General features: G+C 43.7%; 1 long non-coding RNA gene across 1 annotated transcript; it reads left to right on the top strand.

The window, feature by feature from the left end:
• Positions 1-1,314: 1,314 nt before the first annotated feature.
• LOC139596149 (uncharacterized) lies at positions 1,315-4,416 on the top strand. The gene is made up of 3 exons (XR_011681259.1): positions 1,315-1,756; positions 3,241-3,414; positions 3,710-4,416. It is a non-coding gene; the product is annotated as an uncharacterized lncRNA (long non-coding RNA).
• Positions 4,417-13,952: the final 9,536 nt, after the last annotated feature.

The raw sequence follows: 13,952 nt of genomic DNA on the forward strand, positions 1-13,952 counted from the left end.
GGAGAGCTCAGGAGCTGAGCTTGCCTCTGTAATTCTCTTCTAAACCTGGGAAAGGGGTGTTTGAGGCTTCTCCCAGTGGAACTTTAAATATTTGAATCTCTTTCCCTAATAAACTGCTTTCCTAATAAACTGCTACCATATGTAAATGGAAACGTTCTGCTGACTCTCCATCCCACCCGGAGCTGCTCACTGGGGTGCTGCTACCCTTGTACACGGCACACACAGAGCTATAAAAAGTAGCAGACTGTGTCCTTTTAATAAATTACACCATAAATTTTACAGACTTTACCCCAGTGACTTTTTAAATCTCGCTTTGGTTATGCAACATCATCTTGCAAAAGGAAACATCTTTCAAGTGTTTAGGTTAGAGGAGCAGAATCTAATCCACTCGAGATATTTTAGAGTGCAATAAATAAATAAAATGTACCCTCTCTCTTCAGGATGAAATATGACACGCACAGAAGGGAGACAAGCAGCTTTGATAGCTGATGATAAGGGTCAGTATTTCATTTTCATTTTGTTCAGCATCTGGTTTTTGTCCTAAAAATCTAATATCTATGACACTGACAAATTAACTTAAAATACATGAAATGCTGGAAAAGCTGTTTTGCCCTGAAATCTTCTCATCCAAGAATTAGGAAGGAAAAAGAATCAGGTTGTTTCAATAGTGATACAAAACTCCCACCCAGAAACTTCCAGCAAGCATCAGTGCCCAAGACATGAAGATGAGAAACGAGAACGTTCAGACCCAAATGACCATTGTTCAAGGTCTTTTTCTGCCCTCCTTTTTTAGTGCATTCTTGGTGACTATTGACCAAAAATTGAACAGTTTCTCCTGCAACATGGTGATAAATTTGGGGCTCTGGATAAGCTCATCCTGCCTTGTTCAAGTGTCCACAGTGGTACTGGAAAGCCTCACCACAGAGAAAGAGGCATTTGTGCTGACTCCAGAGGCAGCTGGAAAACTCATCAGCCTCTGGAAGCCCAAGGAAGGCACTGCACTGAGAGGAATAATTATCACAGTAAAAAATGATTGGCAGATCCAGAGCAGCGTTAACACCAGGGTTTATAAACAGAGGAGGTCAGATCTGAACCTGTGAAAAGCAGGAGGTGCCCCATTAAGACCAATCCTGAATTTGGCCACGGTTCTTGAGCTTTGGAGAGGGAGGCACACACTCAGGAGTGAACACCACTATTTTTGTTACTTCCAACCCAACCTTGTTTTCCATCCCATTGCAGCTTCACAGTCAAGGTTTCTGGGCATGTGTCCCGAGACAAGGGGATGCTAATTCATATTTAGGATTGGAAGGAGGGAGGAAAAGCTGGTTCTTAAACACCTCTGCCAACTGGAGCCAAATCCAGCCAAATGTGTGTGAGTTCCTCCCCACTGTGATCATGGCACCACCACAGCCTTCCAGGGTTTTTCCATGTTTTTCATAGGTTTTGACCATTATCAACAATAATATTTATAAAATTATGTCATTGCCAAGGGGTTTTCCTGTAATTTAATGAACACAGTTAAGCTTTTTTTTTTTTTTCCAGCTAGAAATGAAGAGTGAAAGCTTGGCTTTAGGAAGATACAACACCTGAGTGTCAGCTGAAGACAAGGTTGCTTCCATGATAAAATCTAAGAACCACAAAGAAATCAAGAGAAACCATTGAAAAGTCAAGAAAACTGGAGAATTTGCTATTAGTGGGGAAGGGAGAAGAACAAAAATGAGAGAGGCACTGAAAATGAGCCACATCTCCTGTGTGGGTAAGCTCTGCCTGCTCCCAGCCAGCACACAGAGGGACCACACAAACTGGCTCTGAAGACCCTACAAAGAGCAGTAGAGGAGCTGGGATGGGAAAGGGAACCTCAGAGGCCCCATGGATGGCCCAGTCCCTGCTCACACACCAAAACTCTGATCTGTGATGAGATAAACCCTGCTCAAACCAGCTCCGTGTTCTGAAGAGCTCCCAAGCTTTCGCCAACGACCCTGGGGTGGTTTTTTTTTTGCTTTTCTTTAGCAGAGAAAGAGGCCTCACCTGGGGCTGTAAATGTGGCCCTTGACATGGCAGCATTTATCCTGATTTGGGAGGATCCATAAATTTCATAAGTTTTTGTTTACCTTGAGAGTGAGCTCAGGGCTCCCTTTGAGTCCCGCCCTGGGCTCTTGACTGTCCTTTCTGTGTGCTGCACACAGTAGTTGGACATGGTCTGGAGACCTCTGGAGTTGTTATTTTTCATCAGGAAGATGGCTTTTAGCTGCAGGGGTAAACCTCACTCCATGCTGGGCAAATGTTGGGTGGAAAAATATTTCACAATAGGAAACAAGTTGGAATAAGTCAGAAAAGAGGAAGTCAACCAATCCACAGTGCTGTTTGGGATTGGTGTAATATTTCAAAGTTCCCTGTTTTGAAATTATTAGACCACCAAAAAAGTGAAAGGCTGCCAAAAATTACTGTAAAAGGTAATAATTGTTAATAACTTGGCATCTGCTTGCTCATTTGAGCTGCATGGGTTTGGCATTCATTAAAGACAACATTGTAAGCAAATAAAGGAGCAACTGCCTGGCACATAACATTTTTAACCACATCATAACTAAATATTAAATGTGAGGTTTTAATTCAATTTATAGTTTAAATAAGGATCTTTGCAGTAACTTTAAGGGAAAAAAATAAGAGTCAACCCCATAAACAGTGAGTCATAAGAAGATTTTAAATAAATAATTGCAGTGTCCTTGACCTTGAAATGACCCTTTTTCTGAATTAGCACAGGAATTTAATTAAAGCTTCAAAAAAAGCTTTCATTTTAGATTTGAGTTACCAAATATTTAGAGATCCAGTGCCCAGGCAAGCCAATGGAAACATTCCTGCTCATTTCAGTGAGCTTTGGATCAGGCCCCGCACAGCTTTGGGTATCTCATTTCACAGATGGACCCAAGGTCACTGCAGGAGAAAATGTTCTCCCTTAACCCAGCATTATCTGAGGTCACACATCCCAGGGACCCCAGAGCAGCTGCACAGCATGGGCAGGGCAGGGAGGAGCCACCTTTGTGCTTTGCCATCTCTCTGCAGTCATTTCAGGTGATTGAGGGCTCTCAATACCATTTCAGAGCTCTGAGGGCTCTCTCTGTCCTTTCCAACAGCTGAGACCATTCTGACCCACCAACAAAAAAATCTCTGCCCTTACCCAGTGGCAGAAATGCCAGAGGTGCAGCACGTTCCTGCCAGCCTCTGTGTCCCTTCTCTTTCCAGCAGAGATGCAGGAGTCACAGCTCCAACGTGTCAGAGGCTCATCCAGAGGTCACTGAAGTCAGGGGACACCTTTTCTATTGACTGCAATGGGCTCCAGACCAGGCTCTTACTCACCACTAACGAGTCAGCATTTACCAGAAGTGATATCCAGCAATTTCCTGTTCCCACTAGAGGGTAAGTGGAGATAGCTGGGGTGTCATCCAGTGGTTACATTTGGTGTTTCTGACCTCTAAATGAGCTTCTCTGTGCCATTCCTGCATATCCAGGGCTCTGTGCTTCACAACTTGGGATACAGGAGAGAGGGGAGCAGGCTGCAAGCAATGCAGCTCTCCTTTCTCCCCTCCTTCTTGTTATGATCTTAGGCAAAAGATAATTTTTATGGGTCTTCAAATTGAAAAAAAATTAAAAAACTATTTTTTTTTATTAAACCTTTCTAAGGTGTTAACGAAACTCCTGCCCTCTTTCTCAGGTCGGGTTCACAATGAAGAGGGTGGCAATTTTGCTTGAGTCAGGAGAAAATAAGGACAAACTGGAAAAGAAGCCCTCGGTCCCGGCACACAGTCAACAGTGTCATCTTTCAAAAGAAGTTTCTGCACACTCAGAAGGATCAATGTCTTCTTATTTTGGTTCAACAGAGGCTTGGTTTATTACACAGCTTTTGTTTTTATTAGTGAAATGCACTAAACTGTTTTCTCAAGACTTGCCAAACAGTTTAAAATGTAATACCATTAAATTTGAGGTCCTACTGGGGAAAGTAATGCAAACTTAATTAAAGTTAACCAGAGTTTTCTCTCTGTGCAGCCCCGTGTTTCTCTGTGCTGGAGTTTGCTCGTAAAGCACTCGTTTGCTCAGAGCAGAGCAGTGCTCGGGCTGGAAAGGGTGGTGGAACTGCCAGGGTGGGAGATGGTGAGCAGCAGGAATAGCTGGGGAAATTAAAAAAAAAAAAAAACAAAACCAAAAGACTGTTTTCTTCCTCTGGTGTAAAATATTTCAATTTTCATCCCAAGCTTGATTGCATCCCCACAGCTTTCCTGGGATGGGGTCTGGAACACAGTGTGGTGTCTCCAAGGGCGGGGTGAAGGCTCCAACTCCAGCAAACAGCTACAGGGGGCAGACATCAATCTCTGCAATGTAATCTTTGCAGTTGAATCTCTGTAATATTTCTTTTGTGGCTTCTCACTGTTTCTACCTGTTTATCCCCACGCCGGCTCTGTGGGATGGCTCCTCTGCATGTGGCAGGAGCCTGGCAGGGATTGAGGGCTCCAAAAGGAGGGATGAGCTTTGCCTACAAGAGCTGTGACCCTGCACCCTCAATTCTTGAGCACAGGGAGGGGAAACTCTGATTGCAGCTCCACGTCTCAAGTCTGAAACAAATCTTGTATCCTGGCTCCTTGTAAAACATTAGATTTTCCCTGGTGTCTTGGGAAAAGGGTGAGAACATGGCCCCTGATGCTTGGCTTGGTGCCCACATGGGTAATTGGATATTTTGCCCATCAAATATTTGCCTTGTGGTTTGTGCTGGATTCTTGTCCTGGGACTTGGTTAAAAATTTGGGGGCTGCACCTCAGAGCTGGAGCACTCGAGCGGAGCATTCAAAGAAAAAACAAATGTTAAATTCCTCTAGAGATTAATTTTGATCTGGAAACAGCCAGATTACAGAAAAAGATCCTCTAAATGCCATTTTTTGGGCATCTGTTGGTCAGAAGAGGCTGGAAATTTGGCAGCAGAACCGAGTCATGAAATGAGATTAGGAAGCAAATCCAACCAATGGGTACAAAATTCCAGGATGCCATTCCCCACCATGGCTGGGATGGGCTGGGAAGCACTAATAAAAGACTCTGAGAATATGAAAGTTATTTTGCCACGAGTTTTTTCCTGGGGTTTCACCTCATCCTGGTCCTCCATCTATTTCAATCTACTGAACAAAACTTATTTCTGCCTCAGACATTGTAATGCACTTTGTGTAGCCTGAACGAGTTTATTACACACGGTGTTGTGAGCAGCACTGGCAAGAAGAAAACAGGTGGAAGTTTCCATAATAAATTCATTTTTAAAAAAGAAAACTTTTAGTGATTGTTCATATCCCTTCTCTTCATCACCAGCTTCATGGATGAGTTTCCAGGCCATACATCTTGAAAAGCAACAGGTAGTGATGGATGTGTAAATGGAGTTTAATCTTTGAGTTGTTGAATTAGAATTCTGCTGCTCAGGTCAGAAAAAAATGAAGCTTTCTTGTGATCTGTTTGTCCAGTTAGAATTCCATGAATTTTGAACAGAATATTTATGCTGGTTTCTTTTTTTTTTTTTAACTTAGTAGGTGTAATTAATTATTTACCTTAAGCTAGAAGTATGCAGGAAATAAGCAAACAGAAATGGAGATGGCATTGAGCAATGGAATTATTCACTGTGGGTTATATAACACCTTCTAAGTTTTATAGAACATTTTTTATTGTTTCCCATTTATAGCAGATATCTGTAATAGCTCTGACCAGTAATTTCCTATTCATCACCTTTTCTCAGCTGAAATTTGGAGCTCTGATAGTGTGCATTATATCCCATTTACAAAGAGTCTGGAATGCTGTAGTGCAGAAGAAGAGCTCTGAGATATTTTGAGATTTTTTTTTTCTTGATCAGAAGAAAAGTAAAATGATGTGGCCTCAGGCCACTCATTTAGTCTGTTCTTTCTCTCCCAAATTTTAAATTAACTTCACTTTCCCTGAAGGTGGGGACAGAGATTGGTTTCAGGTCTGCCCGTGAAGCACCGAAAGCTTTTGAAATGAGGATGTAAATAAGGATGAAATATTTATGTAGGCAGAAAATATTCTCGGATTAAATTCTTGTGGAGCAGAGAGGTATTTCATGAGATCTTTTTTTTTTTCCTTGCTGCCACCTCATGGAAACCTGGAGCATCAGCATTGGCGACTCGTTTTTGTTTTCCCTCCCACAGCACTTTGACACGAGCCCCGTGGAGATCACCGCTGTGCTGATAAGAGGACAGGAATAGCATTTTGGTCCTTGGGGAATTCCTTTGTTTCCTAAAAGCTGCCCTGCCTGTGAAGCTCTCACTTTCCCTCCTGTCCAAGCCTGGGGGACACCAGGGGTGGCCAGGCCTGGAAAGCCACAGGTCCCTGTCTGCAGGGGCACTTCCTGACCAGAAACCAGCGCTGCGACATCTCTTTCTTTCCACTGCCCCTGGAGAACAACAATTTTTTCGGGAGAAAACTACGCCTACATGGAAAGTTCCCATTTCCTCCTCAAAATAACAAAAAAAAAACCAAAAAAAACCCCAAAAAACCCAAAACAAATCCCAAAAAACAAGGCTCTTGTCTCCTCTGTTGCACGGCCGGGGCAGGTTCCCGCTCGCGCGATTCCATGGCCCTCGCCTTGGCTGCCTGCCCAAAACTCCCGTCTGTTTTCCAGACAGGAAATATGAATCAAAATAACATGACATAAAAACAGTAATTAGCTTTTGTGTGTGAGGCTGCTAAGGCCTTAATGAGGAACAGGCTTGTAATAAAACTCTTGGCTACTCTCTCCCAAACTCACTCTGTCGCTCGCTCCCCTTTTCAGTTCATCATTTATTTTCTTGCAGGGAGAAGTGAGGAGAGAAGGAGACACTATCTGTAAATTGATCCTCCCCACCCTTGTTAAATTATCAGGGAGTCTATAAATGTTTTGACAGTTTTTTTTTCCATTTGTTTTGGGCTGTTTCTGTCCCACCCACAATGCTCATCTTTCCCTGTCATCCTTTGCTGCCTTTCAGGGCATCTTAAGAGCTCTGGCTTGAGCAATAGCTGAGGTTTGAATGAATCTGGGGGATCCTACAGGTCACCTGAGGCTGGCACATGCTTCCAAGGATATTTTCTGGGTACTAGCTCCATCAAGCCACCCAAGGCAGCTGAGGTGTCTCTGAGCATCTTTGTGACTTTGAGCAGAGAGAAGGAAATTGTGGAGCAGCAGGGTCACCACGAGGCCAAGGGAGATGGGCTGGTACCAAGGGTCACTTTTGCAACCTTAAAGCAAAAAACTGTGATCTCACAAGGAAAATGTTTAATTTCTGCAGGAAGAAGCTTCAGGTCACAGTAAACTCCTCTCAGACCTGGCATTATGTGGCCTCAGACTGATGTGTGAAGCCAGAGCAGTGCTGCACGTGCTGTGAGAGCTCCAAGGTGAGCAGAAGTGTAAAAACTGGGATTTTCTGCATAAACTCCTGAAATTTCTGCATCAAGACAAGTTTGCCCATGCAAAGAGCTGTGTCCCCTTCCCAGACAGATGTATTAGTGACAAGTGACGTGATATAGTTCTTCAGGAGCTGGAGACCACCAAATACCCCACTGGTCTTGGCCCAAAGCATAAACCCTACTTTGACACCGCTTTTCCTGATAAAACCATAAAAAAATCTCTTTGTGTAGACCCTAATAATTTTCCTGTCCACGTCTCTGCATGTTTATAGGCTGTCCACTGATTTTTCAGAGTAGTAATTTAAAGTCCCTTTGTGGTCAGTGCATTCAGAGCTGCAGATCAGTGGTGGAAGCCACGGACTGCAAAGGATTTTAGCAATGAAAGGTAAAATTTCTCCAGGATCTGCCATCATCCATGCCCATAACACCCTGCTGGTAGCAGATCTAATGGGTTTACCAAGTGAGAGGAAAGAGAGAAGGTTTTGTTTCCGCTTTCAGAGTCTCTGCCTTCATTTCCCACCTCTCTATGGGCACAGCATGGAAAGACCTGGTTGGAGTGTTTGGAGAGAAAATCCACAGAAAGTCTTCTATGAAACCAACCATGGATCCTCCTGGAAAGCTTTTCTGATGAGATCTACCTCATGCCAGTGCCCTGAAAGTGATGTTCACCAATTAATTAACAACTCCAGGAGCACCTTGGCTGCTTATGGGTATTTTTCCATTTCTTGGTGCTCTAACTCACAGCTGGCAAAGCCCAGAGGTGCTGCTAGAGTCGGGGAAAATAAATTCTGGGAGACCTCAGAATGTGCTGCAATTTTTCACTCCAAGCTCTGCTGTCCATGATAGCATCAGATTAGAGATAGCAGGAAAAAAAAAAATTTCCCTGGCATTTTTTCAATGGAAAATGCCATCCACTTGAAATCCAGACTTCCCATCAGAGTACTCTGTTGTCAATGAAGTTTTGCTTCAGTTTTTTAAAAATGATTCGTTTTGACTAGTTTGAAGTATTGTGTTTGGACCTTGTTGGAGTGAAATGGCTTGATTTTCTGTCCTGAGTGTCTTTTCATAACAGAAGTGATTTAATTTTATGCTTTGAATAATGTATGCTAAAAAGGAAGGTATTTTGTTCTGATTTTGTTTTATCAGAACATGCTATTTTATTTCATTCCAAATCAATTTTTTTTATGTGGTTGAAGAGAAAATGTAGCTTTCAAAAGTTTTTTCTCCTGATTTGGCACTGAACCAAATTTGAAATGTCAGAATTTCAAGTGGCCTTCCAGTGAAGTGCAACCCATTCCATGGCATAAAGCAAGAAGAAAACCCACATAAAACAATCAAATTGATGTAGACATTTATTACTTGTGAGAGTTGTAAAAGCATCACATGGCTTTCTCATAAAAAGTCATAAACCCTATTTACAGTCCCTGCATTATTATTCTAGTAACTAAAACCAGGGACTCTATGAAGTGCAGGAGTGTTCAGCGAATTCTCTCCCAACTCTGTTGGAAATGCAGAAAATGCTCCCTGTTTGCAGAGCAGGGGGATCGTGTTTTACATGTATTTATTTACATTTACATTTACATGTATTTATTTATTGTGTTTACCTCTTACACTTAGAGCTTGGCCCCTGCCCAAGAGGTCAAAGCTATTATTACTTGTGTTTCATGACAACAAATGCAGAAATTAATTCAGCAAAGTGCCCTCATGTTTTGGGGAAAACTGGTGGTGTTTAGGTTACATTTCAGCACTCAAGAGGCTTAAATGCTTTAGCAGGAGAAGCTTAACCCTGCCTACAGTGTAGCATCCAACACTTAGAGCATTGGGCAGCGTGTGGTTGCAGGTGAAATTCATTTGAAATGATCATAAAGATGGTAACAGACATGAAAAAAAAATCACAAGGTTTTGATCAAGTACGGAAATACATTGGGGAAAAAAAAATAAGATATATTCAGAAAGATTTGTTTGTTCTTCCATGTTCTGAGCTCAGTGAAATCAATGAGAGAGGGTCACTGCCAGGAGGGAGTTGGGCTGTTCCGTGAAGCAGCGCTGTTGCTATTGCAAACACATTGTCTGGGAGTGTTGTCATCCCTGGAATAAAGGGCTGGAGCTTCAGAGCCAAGCCAAAGCTTCCCTCAGAATTTCTAATGTGAAGAACCTTTGTGTTGCCTGCAAAAATGACGCCCCCTCCTTCTTTAGGGGAAGTCCGAGGCATCTCCAAAGCAGGATCAGCTGGAAATGTTTGAGGAGAAGGGAAATGGGAAATGGGAAAGGGGAAATGGGAATGGGAAATGGGAATGGGAAATGGGAAAGGAAAAGGGAAAGGGAAAGGGAAATGGGAAGGGGAAATGGGACAGGGATAAGGAAATGGAAATGGAAATGGTAAAGGGGAAAGGGGAAAGGGAAGACATGCTCCTCCTGCTAGCTCCTCCTACAAAACTTGGACTTTTGGAACATCATCCTCTTGACTGTAACTTAACTGCTGATGGTTTCTTACTTTAGTTTCTCTCATTTATCATCCTTTAGGGGTCCAACAAGTTCATCTAGGCGTGTGAGTGAGCTTTGCTGACCAGCAGTGGAGGACCTCTGGGGAAGCCTCTCCCTCATGGGTTTCCCACTGGTGTCACTGCACTGGCTATATCCAGCTAGAGCAGCTTTTTATAACCTTGCCATGGTTATTTTCAACTTCTTGCTTCTATACAGGACCTATACATAAGCCCAGGGCTAAAAATACTTGAATCCAGCCAATTTTTCCCTAACAGATCTGGGAACTTGCATCTGTTGTCTGAGCTCAGCCAGAAACTGATTTCCAGAGTCTGAAACTCAGCTCAGCCCAGTGTCTCAAACAAAGGAGATGTTGGAGGATGGCCCTGGGCAGCTCAGAGCTCCATCACCACTCTCCATGGATGTAGTGAAGCTACACCCCACTGAATCACCTCACCTGAGAATACCTCCAGAAACAGCCTTCAAAAAGCTAAAAAATAAAAGATAAAATTGCTTTTCTGGCTGTTAGGAAGGGTTAAAATATCCAAGCCATGCAAAGAAAACACTTGTTTTAAAAAAACTGTTAAACAAATAGCGGAGTTTCCTTCTCAGAGAGGAGATGCCAGAGGACATGTGCTGCTTGCCCATCCCCTTGGGGACATTCCAGGCTATCTGTGCCATGTCCTCCTGGACCCTGAGCCTGCCCACAGCATTCCCTGACTCGTGTACAGGCTGGGAAGACACACGGAATTAGTCTTTATGATTCAATTATTCTGCGGTAGAGCTTGGACGTGTGCAATACATCGAAAGCCTTTGGGAGACCATCAAAATTTAATAGGGAAAGTATGGCATTTTTTAAAATTTTTACTTCCAGCCCTTGCTGTCAAATGATTTGTTTGCTATTTTTACAAACAGGCTGCAGTGCCACTGAGGAGGTGCAGGGACAGGAATGAACCAAGCTGGCTAATCCAGTTGCAGAACAGAAGGATGGATTAACCCCTCCAGTACCCCTCCTTGGGATTTCCAGATGGAAATCCATTGGGATTTCCAGATGTCCAAGGAAAACAACCAGGTCTGACTGGCAGTGCCAAACTGCCTTTTCCTGTGAGGTAAGAGCAGTGGCTGCATTGCTTTGTATCTCAGATACCCTGGTTGCTAAGTTTGGGGTTAACTGTCCATGCAAATAATATTTTTGAGGTAATTTTTCCGCTGGTTTGGCTCTGCTCTCGCTCTGGTCTTCTTGGAAATAACGCTGTATGTGGAGACTTTTCCCTGCTATGCCATTTCTACCTCTCCTCCACACTTTTAATCTCCTCTTTAGCTTGTTGCTCTTGGAATTACTGAGCCAAGTCTTCAATCTCTCCTGATTCTCCCAGGATTTTTAAGATCAGATATGTAACATTCTTCATCATTCATTTGCCAAGGTCTTGGAGCTTTGTGCCTTCCTCTTCCTCCATGTTCTTCCTGCCTAAAGCCCCGGTCAGGCAGCCTCCTCTGGTTCTGGATAAATGTCCCAATCTGCCCATTTAACAGCTGCTCATCAAATCCAATCTGTTCTCTTCAAGCCAGCCCTTCTGAGGTCTTGCTACCTGCCACACAATAAAATTCACCTCCTTTTTGCCTCCTCTCCCTCAGGGTCCCATTTCTACCTCTCTTTGCAGCTCCTCTGTCAGCACCTGCCACCCTGAAGCTGTCTTTTGAGCAGCTCTGATTTCAGAGTTCTTGTTCTACCTATTTAGACCTTCTGCACCAAACATCTGGCAGGGACAATGTGCAAGCCAGGATTTTATTTCACACTGAGATATCCAGAAATCCACCCCCTCACTACTTTAGGGGTTTTTCCTTTGAAAAAGCACAAGTCCTCCTTTCCTCTCTGTCTCTTGACAGCTTCTCTTTTATGCTGTGGGACAAGTGGTATTCCTCAACCAAACACTCAGCACTTCCTCCTTTTCCCTCTTATTCCGTTCAGCTCCTAAGGAATTTGCTACACGCTTCCTTTTGGAGCTCCAAAAGCTACACAGCACTAATGTAGCGTTGAGCTCGTCATGGGTTGGCAGCAGTGAAATTCCTCTCAGTATTCCCTGGGTTTCTCTGGCTGCTTCAGCACCACCTGCTCCCCAACCCGCCCCTCTCACACACCACGATTTATTTTTGTTCTAATGGCAAAATACACTGAGAAATAAATGGTGTGCTCTTCGTCTTCGGTTATTTCCTTGAGGAGATGGGCCTGGAAGAGAGCTCTGAGTGGATCTTTACCTATGAATCACTGCAAAGAGTCTGCAGCTCCCACTGCTAATCCCAGAGTGGAAAGAGGAGGGGGATTGGGTGTGTTGTACAGAAACCTTGACGTTTGCATCTGCCTTTGATTCAGGGAAAGGGCAGAAAGGAGCAATATCACTTTACACAGACAGGAGATGGTTCCAAGCCATGTTACATTTTGTACAATAATGGTTTTGAAAGATGACTCATTGGAGCTTGTCAAATTAGCCATTGCATTTGCATGGCTCCTGTGGGAGCCGTTTCGGTGAGCACAGAAACCTAAAAAACAACTCACACACAGGGAAAGAGGCAGAAATTCCCTTTATCCTCAGCGCTTCTTCTCCCATCAGAGAGGCAAAGGGACAGGCAGTAAAACACCTCTCCTGAACATCTCCTTCCTTGGAGCACACTGGGGATGGGAAAACATCATTTTGTGTCACATGTGTGTAATTAAAAAGCAGTTTTCTGATGAGGAAGAAGTTTGGTGAGGACACAGACACCGACCCCCTGATCACTCCAACACTTGTCCAATATTCCTGATGCATCCAAGCCATTGCATCCATTCTTGGCACCGTGGCTCCAGGATCTGCAATCAGCCTCCACACTCTGCTCCCCAGTGAACCACAGCTCTCTGCCAAGGCTGATCTTGAAGTGTTTGGGGCTTTGTAAAGCCAGACTTCTCTGTAATCCTGTGTTCCTGTTAACCTCTTCACTCAGGCCTCCTTGGAATGATGAGAAGGCTGTTCCTAAGAAAGATGACAAACTGGTGAGGATTGGGCCACAGGGAAGGCAGACTTGAAGGGGAAAAGGAGGGTGTTGAACAGAGTTCTTTGACTCCAATCTGAGCATTAACATGTAGCTCCAAATCAGTCAGTCCTTTGCACAGATACCTGAGTTTCTGCCTCAGAGAGTTGATTTTGGCACCATTCTTGCACCCGCTGTGGTGTGAAGATCCCAAGGAGCACTCACCCATTCTGCAGTGAGATTCCTGGGATGAGATGGGGCTGGATCTGACGCTCTCAGCCATCAGTGTAAAGACTCAGCTTTGCTGGAACTCAGCTCCGAGCTTGATGAAATGCTTGGCAAGGAGGCTCTGCCTCTTGCTATCTGCACTCTTATCACACTTATCACACTTGCTATCTCGTCCTGCCACACGAGACTTAGCTCTGAAGTCCACGTTCCAAACCTGTTTTAAGTATCTTAATTTCCCCTCTCACAGCAACCTGAGTCTCAGCACAAGCAGCAGGCAGAAGAAACAGAATTTTTTCATCATCTCTTGGCATCTGTCTCTCTTTCTCTCTTGTTCCCAATCTCAGTTCTTGTAGCTGGGTTGTGTTTGGATTTTTTTTTCCTTCCCCTTCTTTTTTTCATTTCAACCATGACTTGAAAAGATTAAAGCCTGACGTTACTACTTAGGAAAAGGGACCTCTGCCAACAGGGTGTCCTGCAGGATGCAGATGGGGAGGAGCAGTGGGAGACTGAAGGGCTTTGAAACAACAGCATTTACATGTGGGGATTGCATTGCACTCAACATTTTCCCTGAAAACACCGGGGGCTGGATTCTCTCTCCCTCACTCCTGTTGGATAATGCTTTTGTTCATGACTAAACTTCAGAAGGACAACTTGCAGAGCAAGGCAGCAGGTGGAGGCTGCCAGGCTGTTAAAGTTTGTAACTTTCTTATTTAATGAAAATCTTGGTCCCTTTGAGACCTTTTATGGTGCAGACTCATATTTATGTAACATGTCACTCATTTTTATGTCTTTTTAGTGTGGCCGCTTTGCTTAACCTAA

This window comes from Agelaius tricolor, unplaced genomic scaffold, assembly GCF_023055355.1.
Source record: "Agelaius tricolor isolate 1412-34295 unplaced genomic scaffold, bAgeTri1.0.p SCAF_15, whole genome shotgun sequence".
Classification (NCBI taxonomy): domain Eukaryota; kingdom Metazoa; phylum Chordata; class Aves; order Passeriformes; family Icteridae; genus Agelaius; species Agelaius tricolor.